The following is a 14,085-nucleotide window of genomic DNA, read 5'->3' on the forward strand; positions in this document are numbered from 1 at the left end:
TTACCTTTCTGTAGTGTCCTAGACACAGTTAAGCATTCACTAACTAAAGAAAGAAAAGAAATATCTTACTTCAAGCAAAAGGCACTTCACTACAGATCTGAACCCTGCATTCAAGCTTAACCAAATGCTGACTTGGACAATAAATCATGTACTAGAAACATCCTCCATGAAAAAAAATAAAATAGCCGTGATTTTTTTCAATAATAAAATGGCTGAAAAAACATCTACATTATCCCCTTCTAAGACTTGTGAACCTGACAGCCTTCCTCCTCATCACATCATGTGCTAACAGTGGCAGCAACATAATGGCACTGAGCCACGGTCTGTAGAAACTGGAACAAAAAAACGCATGTGCTGCAACAGAGAAAAAAGCGTGCTTCATAAACTCTCTTTAAAGTTATTTGAAATCCAGCTGGCTCAATAGCTACATATTTCATATTCTTAATGTTCCCAAGCATATTGCTCTACTAAAAATAAAGCACAAAAATGACATCAAAACACTGAATGTGTATTTTCATATGAGCATGTGAACCCAAAACCACAAATTCCTTTAAAGGAGGCAGCTGCAATCCAGCACGCCCGCACGTTCTGCGTCTTTGATTGCTGTGAGCACAGGATGGCCATCCCCGAGCTGGAGGTGCTGCCTTGCTCCGTCAGCCTGGGGCTGCTGGCAGGAGGGCCGTGCCAGGGCTGAGCAGAGTAGCCGGGCCTGTACAAGCAGGCGCTTCCTGCATGCACACCAGTCAGGCAGCCACTGCCTGCCACGCCGGAGCCTCGGATGTTGCTGTTTACAGAGCGTGGAGCCAGGCCGCGGCGGAGGCTGGAGGCACACTGTCTGCTTCCGTGCAATGCTTGCTTTGTCTGGGGCTGCCACTGAGAGCAAGGCCGTGCTGCTTGCGCAGCTGCTCCTGCCCTGCTTGTGGGGCTCCCGGCCTGGTACTGGAGCTGGGCACCACTGAGCGAGGAGTCGGGATGTTTTTCCTCTGTCAGCTTTTGTAACACACAATGGGAACTGAACCGATTTGTCAGACATGACTGCGTGGTGTGGTGTTTCAAAAATCACTGCCCCAACCGTGCACCAAAATCTTAATTAGGGCACAATTGTAGGCAGCTAATCTGTTCAACAGAAAAACCAAGATCTACACAAAATGATATGATAATAAGTTTGACAAAACCCTTCATAACACTTCTGGTTTCTGCCCCAGTCTTTTGGAATTAGTGTCCTAAATCAGCTTAATGTTGTAATCCTTAAGTTTAGTCAGTATTTTGGTATTAAAACTTAGATCTTCTGACTCCAGAACATTTTTCTGTACTTTTGGTACAGTGCACATTTTTGTGTGCACATGGTTCTGTAACTTTAGATTCTGAAGTACCTGTCAAAAGGAGTGAGGTAAACCTGTCTGATATTTCAGCAACAGTTACTAAAGATAGCGTTTGTCTGGCTAATGCCAACCCAAACGCCACATGGTATTTCATAGCATGCATCTGCTCCAGCTTCTCCTATCATGACGTAGGAGGACAAAGTCTAGAGGAAAGCGTGTGCTCCGTCTTCCCCCTAATCCTTACTCATACTCCCTGTTTTTCCCCGTTGTCTTCTCTGTAGGGCCAAATAATTCCTAATATTCACCAGATTCCCTTTCATGTTTCCCAGATGAAATTCCTTTTGGAAGCTATTGAGCAACGAAACAGAAAGCCCCAACTCCCTCTCCTCCTTGTTCTAAGATCCTTGAGAAATGCAATGAACATTCTCTTCTCCTCCTTTACTTGAGACATAGGCATTCTCAGTCAGCATCAGTACATTCTTCATCCCTCTTTTATTCCCATTCCTCATTCTGCTGTCATCCAGACACTGGCATCATCCATGTCTACGCCTGTGTGCCTGTGGCCAACGACCCACTGAACCTCCGAAGTTACTGCTGAAGGATGTATTTTCCCCAGCTAAGAGACCTTCACAAGGGCTATTTCCCTCCAATCCCACCTTTGGTTAACACTGAAATTCAGCCAACTCCTGTCAGAAAGAACCACCTTCTCAAAGACATTTCACATACAAGAGATGACAGGTATTTGGGGACATCCTTAAGTAGAAGGAAACTAAGAGAAGAACAGAAGAGGATGCGGAAACCTGCAAACACAACAGAGCATGGCAGAACTAGGCAAAGGCATATCCACCAAACAGCGGGCAAAAAGGCAATGGGTACAAGGACACAGTGAAGGAACGGCCTTTCCCTCAGGCAGACCCCAGCAACATCAGTAGTCTCCACTGACACTCAGCTTCTGTTTCCAAGGTGTTGGCTGAAGTGTCCTCCTTCAAATACATAACTACAGCTCATAAGAGGGCACACAAGTGCACGTTATGTATTTGTCAATGCAATTTTTTCCTCTTCAAGGAAGGAAGCACTTTCCAGAACTTGAACTATAAAGCTGGTTTTGATACTGAATAACCTGATCTTAGGTAGGTTACTTTGTTTCTCTGTGCTTTAGTTTAGCCAGTTATACAACGTAGAAACAGTAACTTCCCTAACTTCAAAGGACATTCTGATTATTTTAAAATAACATGAAGATGAAAAAGGCCATAATGATAAATAGCAATCTTTAGTTTGCACTTATGCAAAAATTCTTCTACAGATCTAGGTACTTGACTTCAGATGAAATGCAGACATTGTTTGATGTTCATTTCTTCCAGCATGAGTGCCAGCTCAAGCTTTGCTCCCTGCCTCCTGCTCCAGGTGCATGTTCCACCCCAGCAGTGCCACCAGCTGCACAGCACAACCACAGTTATGTTAAGCAGTGAGCTGGGTGAGAAAGCCAGCAGGGAGATCATGAGGAGCTGGATGGAAGGAATATCTGGAAGGCAGCACCCCTGCCAAAGCAAATGCACATCAATCCAGTGCGAAGGCGGCTATCAAAACCATCAATTTGTGTTACACCGTGGGCATATGAGAAATACAGCTGGCCTTACTTGTATAACATGCTCCGTCTGCCCCACAGTAACAAGCTTGTTTCAAACCAGCAATAAATATTTCAACACAAATTCAAATAGGTAATGTGGAGATACTGAACTATCCTATGGAACTGATTTTTTTTTTTTTAGCAGTGTTGGAATCTGTGTGATTTCTAGATTCTTTTCAGAGACCGAACAAAACCCTTCTGCATACTGAACTATACCGTATCTGTAGCTCTTCTGTTTTAAATATGCTTTCAATGCAATTAAAAGAATTCTTAAATCAAACCCTGATGTTGACACAGCCCTGTATACAGATTTTAACTGTTTTAATGACATTGTACAATTAAATTTTAAGATTGGTAACTTCAGAAGATATGTTTATACAAATGCTTGCTTCAAACGGTAGAAATTAGAATGGGAAACAGCCTCTTTAAAAATGAATATAAAGCAGGCTTCTGTCAATCTAATTTACTCAAGTCCTGAACATACCATGAAATCCTGTTAAATGAATGGCAAAAAACTGAAGTCCCACAAAATGAATAGAAATCTTTTTTGTCAAACAAAACTAATTTAAACTTGAGAATGACTCCTTCCTGACAGGTGTGCTTGCTTTAACACATCACAAGCAGCCATAGCCAAGGTTTTGATATGACTCATTTGGTTCCCAGCTGGGCACCAAAGGACTTTCAGATTTCAAAGTCACTATGAAATTTGCCCACTTTTAATACGTATTTGTCACCCAAAATTAAGACAATAGGCTTGTAAATTTTTTTTGCCCACCATTCTCACACTAGTCTTAAATCAGATTTAGCAATATGTAACTCTATAATCCCCACTAACTGACTGTCAATTGAAACGGGGGACTTTAATAGACTTCACACTTTCAGCTTGCACTTTATTTATTTATTTATTTTTCTTTCTAAAACAACTCTTTGCTTCAAACTTCAAATCCACAGGTTTGTGAGAAATCTAAGAGCGCTGCTATAATGTCCTTTGAAGTTAGGGAAGTTACTGTTTCTACGTTGTATAACTGGCTAGCTACCAAGAACATGTATAGAGACTATGTTCTAAACAAAACAAATATAGCTACATTTCAGCAGTAAGTAGACACCGAAACTTCAAAAGTCATTATATTTGCTTCACAATAAGTAAAAAATTGCAGTTAGCAGCACTTGTTACTGTTTGGCTGTATCATAATCTTGAAAGAATGGAAAAGCTTACCTATCAAATTCAAGAGCTCCATCATAACAGAACTTCACTGTATCAATAGCACTTTTGGGAATAAGACACTGCTACTGACATAACACAACAGCAATTACAAATACCAATATCACAGAGAACAATCACATGGTGTGCTTTTGACATCACTGTGATAGTGGATATGCTTTAAGTCCTGCTTGAGTAACAACTGTAAATCACTAAACTACATGGATTCTTGAATTCTTACACAGACTGCTAAAAAAATCTCAAAACTTAGCAGTTTATGCTCGCCTTCCATCTGACAAGTTAGCAAGCAAGCAAGCAGTCATAAAATGAGCATGACTTTGATAAACACATAAATGATCCTAGCACGCTAATTAAATATTTAGCTCAGCACATCCCCTGCTATTGGAAACTTCTATTCCTTAGCATGTATAACGTGATGACCACCCAGCTGGACTCTTACTGAATGCAGGACTGTACACGCTTCTGTTCCCTGCTCTGCAGAGTCTACTACAGCCTCTAAAACCACACAATAATTCAGTGCTGGACCAAGTCCAGCAAAGTTGGGAGTCGCTGTACAGACATATCTTGGTACCTTAACTCACTTGTCTATTCTGGAACAGTCAGTAAAATATATACGATTTACAATTGATGAGTTTTCCTCCAGTAGCAAAATTTAAACATTACTGTCTTTGTAACAGATATTTAACACTCTGAGCCTACTATGAAAACTTCCTCCCCTCAGCAGAGCTTGGTGGTCTCTGTAAAAACAAAAAAAATTAAAAATCACATCTAACTGATCTGTATCAAAATAAGAAAAACAAACGTCTGAGCTACAGAAAATCTCAAGTGTAAAAACAATTCCTTGATGCAGACTCTCCTACTGCCATTACACACTAAGTACTCTCTATTTAGGGCAGGATGTAAGAAGCCTCCTATTTCCAAAGCTGAGCACGTCTTTCACGGCACCCTGTCACTGAGTGTGCCTGTACAAGAACTCTGCAAGAGCTGCAAGGCCTGAGGACAGCATGCCTCCCCGAGCTCCTGGCACCGCTTTCAGGAGATGCGCAACACTTCTGGTTTACAATGTGTATTTATTTCACCCACACACATTTTTAGTTTGCTCCGAAGATGCTATGAATGGCTCTGCAGCTGGGAGTGTCCAATGTGGGTGTGTGCAGTGTTCCACACACCCAAACCTACACGTGGTGGTGAATGTTTCCCATTTGCACTGCTTGCAAGTGTGTGATTGATCTGCTGTCAGTGTCCGCAAAGGCAGGGAAGCTTGAGTTACTCTGCAGAGTCATTAAAAAACTTGTTCAAAAAACAATTAAGATATTTTCTACGTGTTCATCTAGCCATGACTGCTGGTGTTTTTCTGTGTTTTATTTTGCAATATTTTTTAACCAAGCTTTCTCTGCTTCCCCATGCCATCTTGGAGACAGCAGTGTCTCAACCTACACTCAGAGGAAGAACACTGCTACATGTAATTCACAATAGCTCAACCAGCACCATCCATTTTGCCTTACTTGCTGCAATTATATCCATGGAGAACAGAAATGGAGGGAAAAAGAACAACACTTGAAGTATAATCACTTAGCATGCACTGCAGCTTAGATAACTACCTTCCAGAAGTTCGTGCTTATGTTTATGTTTTATAACATTCATACTAATTTGCTGAGTTTTAAAACTACTTTTCTAACTACTCTTATGGTGAGTTGCTTCGTTAATGGGAGAAACAGAACTATGACAAATCAACAGTGATCTCAACGGCTCCACACAGAAGGTCTGGCTAGGGCTAGCTAGAGCACCATGTATTCCTCAGACACACACATCTTGCTTCAACATACATGGCTATGAGTCACCACTCAGTGATACATGGGAAGATTTTGGTTCTGCATAGGAAAGGGTCATCTAGCACTCTTATTTCTGTTCCAAGTGTTACTATAGTGAAATATGCTTTTGTGCAGTCTGCAATGATCCCTCACCCTTGCTCAGAGTATATTTAGTTTAAAGTCAATACAGATGTCTGGAACAAGGAATTTTTTTGCTAGCCTAGGAAAATATTTACAGGCTTGCAGACACTTCTAAATGAGCTTCATGCTACCAACCTAAAGGAAGCCAAAATCCAGGCCAAAATAAAAAGCTGTGTAATATTATCCATACATACTTTAGAAATTTTCATGAAATAGCTATTCTGGCACCAAGAAGGATACATGCAATAGTTACTAGGATTAAGCTTTAAGATGCATAAAACAGTCCTACTGAAACAATCTTAGTGGAATCTTCAAAGGTATTCAAAATTATTAAATGCTTCAGTTCAGTCTCAATGCATTTTTGTATCATGTCTTAGAAAATTAAGACCTCCCTCTTGCCTCTGAAAATGCCAAATCTCACCTTTGATGCTAAAATAAAAAAGCTACAGCAATGTTAAGTCTTCACACTTCCCTCTTCACAATTCACTTGCCCTTTCAAACAGAATTTCTAACTTCCCTCCTTTAGACATATCTGCACAACTAACATACAAAAATGTAATACCCAAATTAACTGAAATAAACTAGAATTTAAGTTAGATTCTAAGACTAACATATTCAGTTCAAACTATCCCATGTTGCAGAATAAATATCTTAATGTCCCAAATGAAAACACAGACGATCAAAAGAGATATATAAACTTTCTACAGAAATCTGATTACACTCACTATTCAAAAGATCCATACCTATTCTGACATGGAAAGTGTGAAAGCCAAAATCACACATTCCGCAGCCCCCAACAGCTGACATTTAAAACTTTATCTCCTCTCAGAAATTCAGTCACAATGAGAATTGCAACAAAGGAAAGTGCTTCACACACACAAACATACACCATCGTCCCACTCACATGCAATCATAGAATGGCTTGCGGCGGAAGGACTCTAACGATCATCTAGTCACACACCCCCCTTCCATGAGCCGAGTAGGGTTACCAAACAATACGTTAGGCTGCTTGAAGCCTCATCCAACCTGACCTTGAACACCTACATGGATAGGGTACACCTGCAAGGGTGAGGAAACATATTTCATTTTGGTGTACCAAAATTATGTAGAGGATTATTGTGGGAGTTACTGAAAAACACCTGAAAGACAACACAGACACTGGTCACTGACAACATGGGTTCACAATGGAAACGCCCTGTTTAACAAATGTAATTCCCTTTTATGACAAGGTTACGCACTTTGGCAACCAAGAAAAGCCAGCTGATGAAATCTTTTTGAATTTCAATACTGTTTCTCACACAATCCTTCTGGACAAAATGTAGACAAATAGACAACACGATGGATGAACAACTGGATGATGGGCTGGGCTCCAATAACTAGAATAAACGGAGCTACAACAGGCTGGTGGCCAGCCACTGGTTGAGTTCCTCTGACTTCATGTTAGGCCCAGTTTTCTAGTGGTTATATAAATGATCTCAATAGAGGACTCGAATGCACACTTAGCAAAGTTGCAGATTACACTAAAACAGGAGTTGTTGATTCCCTCATGTTGAGGAACCAGTGTCCATTATAACGGGGCACTGTTCATTTTATTTATTAAATATGAAGCAGTGAAGATAATAATGCATAGTATATATCAACAACGATTTCAAAAAACACAGAAGTAACATCCCAACTGCAATGTGTCAGGAAAGAGTAATGCACACAAATACTTCAAAACAAAAGGAACACAGAAAGTTTCAGTACACATACAGTATACAGAAAAAATTACAGATAGAGGAACTGTATTCTTCGTATTTCATACATGTCTACTACATGCACTTTAATGAATTTCCTTCACTCTAATTTACTCTACTAGCAACAGTCAGCATTCCTGTTTATAAAACCAACACAAATAGGTTTTTATTATCATCTTGAATCTCTTTCAACAGCATAATTGCATCCACTGGTGCTCTGTGAAGATTTCAATGTCATCATCTCCTGTTTAGATAGCAACAAAACAACAGCACTGAACTGAAAATTCAGGAGCACACTGACATGATGCTTTCCTGTCTGTGTGGCCTCCCCTGGTTGCTCTATGATCTTCTGTCTGTTCTTTTGAGCCCATGGTTCCTGTTAGCCAGAAAGGCAACAGAACACCTCAGGTCTGTGTCTTCAGAATATTCCAGACAGCTCAGTTCCTAAGAACAAAACGGAGATGCCTGTAGTCAGGATGACACATGCACCTTTTCAGGAGCTAGACACCCAGTTATAAAACTCCACATTCTAATTGTACAGCCAGTCGCTCATTCACAATTCAGTACCTGAGGCACTCACTGGAATTTGCCATTCACTTCATTAATGAAAAGGATGTAAGCCCTTCTTCATAAGGAATAAATAAATAAATGAATAAAATCCTGATTCTCGGTATCCTTCCACATAAAGAGATTTTGCCTGACAAGACGGAAGAAGACAAACTCTAGCTTCCATGAAATACAGCTCCTACCCTTGGTTATACTCCCAACAGAAGACTTTGGGGGCCTGGACACAGTGCCCCCAGCCTCTGGCAGGAAGGCGGCCTGCTCCATGCCTGCCTCTGCAGGAGCCCACTGACATCTGACTGACTGAATTCAAGCTGTTTTAAGAACACTTGGTCTAAAAACAATTCAAATGCTCCTACAAGCAGCTTACTATGTTATTAAAAACCTAGAGGATTTATTTACTAGACTCTAAAACACCACTGCTGGTTTACCTCCTGGTAATCTCCCATTTGAAGAGTCACTGCACATCATTTCATAAAGACAGGAGCTAGAAAATAACACATATAGAATTCTCAGGTTCACCATATTTGTCAGATAAAGAAATTGACCAAAAAAGGCCCACAAAAGACCAGTGATAAAAGACCAGTTCTGCAGAGCCCACATCCCCCTGTACCCACCCTGCAAACCTGTCTCTCCACAGGGGACTGAGCTCCCTGGTGCCAATGTATGCATGTAGTGCAAGAGAGCCTGCAAGGCAGCTGAGCTCACAGAGGACTGTTCCAGTCACACTGCATGTGCCAAACTCCTAAAGCTTTCTTTCAAAACTGCATCAGTTCCAGGATCGAGAGTGTAAATTGTCTTAGACAGAACCATGACACAGGATTAGATACTTTTGTCAGCCAACTGAGCATATAGTACAGTAATAAGCAAGGCTTAGAGAAAAGGTCCAATTAAGGAGTAAGAAAAATACATAGAAGGCTTTTTGTGATCGAAATATTAAACCACACAGATAATTTTATTAGTACTGAACAGCCAACAATAGACTTAGTATTTATAAGCAATGTTCAGTTTTGTGCTTAACATTCCCACTCCCAAGCCTGCCTCCCACTATTCTAGCAGCCTGCAGTCACAAACCTTTCTCACTAGCAATCTATCAGGAGCAGACAAAACTGGGGGTGGGAATTTATCAGATGCTGCTGGCAGCACCTAGCATGCTTTGTAACTGAGCTTTGCTGAGCTCTTGTTCCTTTTCATCTAAACTCCATTAATTTCAACCTTTAAAAAAAGAACAACAGAGTAGAACCATGGTTGAAATTAATAAATAAATCAAGTATGAGGAATGCAACCCAGTCTAACATAACCTTTTACTGAGTAATGCCAACAGAGTACGATATCTTGCTAGTTAAGTCGATACAACTGGCTAGGGCAGCCCACTCTGGTAACGTTTCACTGAGTGCAGTGTCATCAACTTAAAAACACAGAAGACTGGAACAGCAAACTGCTGAACTTGTCACTGATGCTTTCTCATGCTTTGTACTCAAACTTCAAGGTAATAAACAATTATCTCATACCTTCGCATTAAATACACCAGATATGACTACTCCTGACTGAATTATAATCATATGTAACTCATTCTGATCTTTTAAGATTCACAGCATGCAGTCTTAAAATTTTAGGGGTGCAGAAATAAAAGAGCTAGAAATCAGTAAGTATTCATTATTAATACTTAATCATTGCGGAGAAAGCATTTATTAGAAATCTACTATTGCTACTATATCAGAAAACCCACCGATCACAAACATCTGCAAAAAGAATCCTGCTATGTCCATTCACCTTCCAGTGAGCTCTCATTCACCCTCAAGACATACGGGCAGTGCATGGTTTGTTTAGAATTATGTTTACTGTATACTGTAGCATCTGAATAAAGACTAAAAGTATAGCAATCTTGCTTGCTCCTCTTCTAACTTTAAGGAGAGAGAAGTAAAAATACTACTACCTTTTTCTAGTCTCTGTTATTTACATGTTGAGTTCCACTCTTGTCAGTCTTATCTATTTGTATCTTGCATCTATAAAGTATTCACAATAAAGCTCCAAAATGCATTGTCACAACAGATATAGGTTAATTAAGTCATATTATTAATATCAATATGGAAGTCAGAAAATAGCATTTCAAAATTTCAGCATTTCAAAAAAATTGGAACACATTACAATGTTTGTATTCCAAAGATATTTGCGTATCTTTAAACTTTGAGAAGTGCATAAAACATACCAACTCTAAGCAGCTGATTTCCAGTAGAGATGCAAATGAAGAACTCAAGAACTGCACAATGCAAGAAATGTGAGTCACCTATTTACAGACACTAGTCTACTACACATGCTTTCACTGATTCTGAAGAAGGCACAAGATCACTAGCTACCCTTCAGAAAACCTGATGCTTCTTGTCTTCATTCTGGGTCTGAAACTCAAATAAAATATTTGCCATGTGGTACTAGAAATATACAGGAAATGTCAAAGATGACTACAATGCTGTTCAGACGATTTTAAGTTATGCCCACATGTACTTGAAGAGTTGAGCTCTCTATGGATTCTGAAGTACAATGCTTTAAGCCCTCTGAAACAAAGTGCAGCTATAGTGCAGCACTTCACTAACACATCAGCACAATTGTGTAATATGCACTATTATTGCAATATTTCAAGATAAAAGTTGTGGTTTTTTTAGTTTCTAACATATTTTTAAAAGAAGTTTGCAGAAGCTCTTGTTCTTGAAACTCCTGGTCATAAAATGGTTTGTGTTAGCACAGCTCTGAAGTTACCTTGTCCAGCTTTCCTACCTGGTGCAGACTGATAAAGCAACAGGAAATACAGTATAAAACTTATGGGTTTTCTGGCAGTAAAAATAATACTTGAAATGTTTCTCTAATTTAAAATAAGAACAAACATTTATTTAGCACAGTTTTCAGTGTTTTGTAGCTTTGTGGTGCATAGTAAAAGCTTTGCAACATTTCCAAACATTTCCAAAATATTTAAATCTCAGCATAAACATTCCCATTTCACCTTCCTGATTAAATGCTTCTGTAAGAGAAAAAAATTTACATGTACAGCTTTTCTAAGTAGACTTTGCCTTCATATTCAAGTTCCAATTGTACATCAAAGCTTTAATTTTAAATTCAGTAAAGACGCCAGTTTAATCTCAAAAGAATATGATGTCTTAGAAGTTAAAACATTCAGTGCAGCTAACAGCAATCTGTAAGAGATTCTGCTTTTGATATAGCTGTTTGTAATGAGAATCACTGAAGTTACTCAACAAGCATTACCTGTTATCTTGAGTGACTTGTGAAACCTTCTACTGATTGTACAGAAACTAAGGCTTTCGCTTGAAATTCTACATAACCATCTAGAAAGATTACTAATTGCTATAATACTTCTTGTTTGTTCCCATAGCAACTCTCACTTCTACTTTTTCTCACCTTGTAACTCCATTTTCTACAATGTCCCAGTAAAATAACTTCCTAGAAGGCATATTATTGTCCTCCTACTCACAATAAAGCTAGGCCCTTAACTACTGCCTTAATATTTACTGCTACTTTCCCACATATATTTCCCTGCCTCATAACATAGCGAAGATACAAAGATGACATACAGCATTGTAACCCTTAGCTGTGTAAGATGTGTTTGATTTACTTCCCACTATTTCAAGGGTGTAAATGTTACTCCTCATGTGGATCATTCCTGCCTCCATTTTCAAAATAGAAAGTCAGATATATTGCAAGGGTTTGTAATTTTCCATTTCCCATAGATCAAAATCATCAGAAGGACAAGTATTACACAAATAGGGGAGAATGTTCATTTACAGTGTTTTCTTACATGACGCAGAAATGGAAGAACTGCTCATACAACTGCTAAAAACTTTGCTGACCAAGCTCTGCACTTGCCAAGAAAAATCCAGCTGAAAGAAAAGGCATTTCAACTACAAATTAATATTGGATGTTACTCTCTCAGAACAAGCAATCCAAGATAAGAACTGAGAGAGAACAGTGTTACGACTTTGCAAAATTAGCATGACGTGATCTAATTCAACTTCAGTAGAGCTAGGTTGGGCCACATGCCCACAGCAACATGAGTCTAACTGCTACCTCTCAAAAGTAGTAGCTGAATCAAAACTTTCTATTACTACCTTAATTAACCTGACCCAGTCATGCACTTTAATAATTACATGATTTAAAAATGGTAGCTTTCCTAAGCTAAATTTCCACAGAATTCAATGAGCACTTAAAACCAGACACATATGTAGCAAGAAGCTGGCCAAGAAAGGCCAAGATGGTACAGTGAGAAGATAAATCAATCTATCAGTGGTTTAGAATAAAGAAACACCAGCTTCTTTTATTGCATGAGGCAGCAGCTTCTTTGTAACCAAATTTCAGTGCTCTTACCTAATATAAGTTTTTAGGTTCTTTAAAAGCACAGCCACCATTTGTTGTTAAGAGGAAAAAAACACCTACATTGTTTCAACAACAGTATGAACCAGCAATGCTCAGCTCTTGTTGCCAGGGAATTTTCCCATGCATCCTGCAAATGCATTACTCGCCATGCAAAGATGTATACTTAACACCCACTTGCTGTGAGATTAATTTATGCACAGTGCCAGGAAAGCAGCCTTGAGGAAAAAAAGAAACCATAATTAAAAATGGCTTTGTTTGTTTGATCCTGATGTTATTTTAACTTCAATGATTAATTACAACAATATATCTATGACCCATGAGGAAGAACACTTACCTCTGTTTAAATGGTCATTACAAATGAATGAAGTTACCTTCAAATTAACTCAGAATTTGGAAAGTATTCTGTAGACACAAGGGGCAGGTAGCTTACAAGAGTCTCAAAATAAATGCTGGACAAAGACAATAGAGTAAATAAATTTCAAAACATTTACCCAAAGAAATAGCTGGCCCTTTTAAAATGGAGTTAGAGGGTATATACAGATACTTACTGAACGTAAGATGGTGGAGCTCTTTTTGTGAAAACAGATGTAAGAATAATGAATCTACCTGGGGTAATTTCTCAAAGCACGAGAAAGTACTTCCACCCACTCTGACTGAAAAGTGAGAGCTGAGGATGCAAGCTAATTCTGAAACTTCTGCATTTAAGTAGCCCTAAACTACACAGGTAAAATCTTCAGATCTGAAATGAATACCAGGCTGCTTCTGCTAATTCAGGAATCAGCTAACCGAATCTTTTCATTTTTAATATCTCAAGACTGTGGTCTCTAGACTACACAGCATCCTACAGCATTTGCAAAATTCTATCTGGAGGGACAGCCACTCAACTAATAACTACTTGAATCTTTCCAGATTACTTTTAAGATAGAACAAAATAATATTATGACTACTCAAATGTATGACTGCCTACCACCTGCAAATTAAGAAGCGGAAAGGATTAAAATTAAGGCTTCAAAAACCAGTTTGACCTCGACCTTATTTGTCATGTTTATAAGTGTTTTCTTACAAGATAGGATGGATCTTCCGTATTTGTGTTCTGACAAAATGAGAACTAACCTACACAAAAAGAACGTACTCCATTCCATGAAGATATGGTTATGATACAAATTTTTTTAATATCCTAAAAGACATAAAAATTAAGCGTAATTTTCGTGAGAAGACTTTGTGAATTTTCTGAGAACAATGGTTTGTTGTATTTAACATGTCTAAAAATTCTAATTAACTT

At 38.9% G+C, this 14,085-nt stretch overlaps 1 protein-coding gene across 3 annotated transcripts in view; it reads right to left on the minus strand.

Annotated features, from left to right (window-relative positions):
• BMPR2 (bone morphogenetic protein receptor type 2) overlaps window positions 1-14,085 on the minus strand; it is a 102,574-nt gene that overhangs the window by 34,579 nt on the left and 53,910 nt on the right. The gene's annotated exons all lie outside the window — the stretch shown is intronic.

Source organism: Lagopus muta, chromosome 8, assembly GCF_023343835.1.
Source record: "Lagopus muta isolate bLagMut1 chromosome 8, bLagMut1 primary, whole genome shotgun sequence".
Classification (NCBI taxonomy): domain Eukaryota; kingdom Metazoa; phylum Chordata; class Aves; order Galliformes; family Phasianidae; genus Lagopus; species Lagopus muta.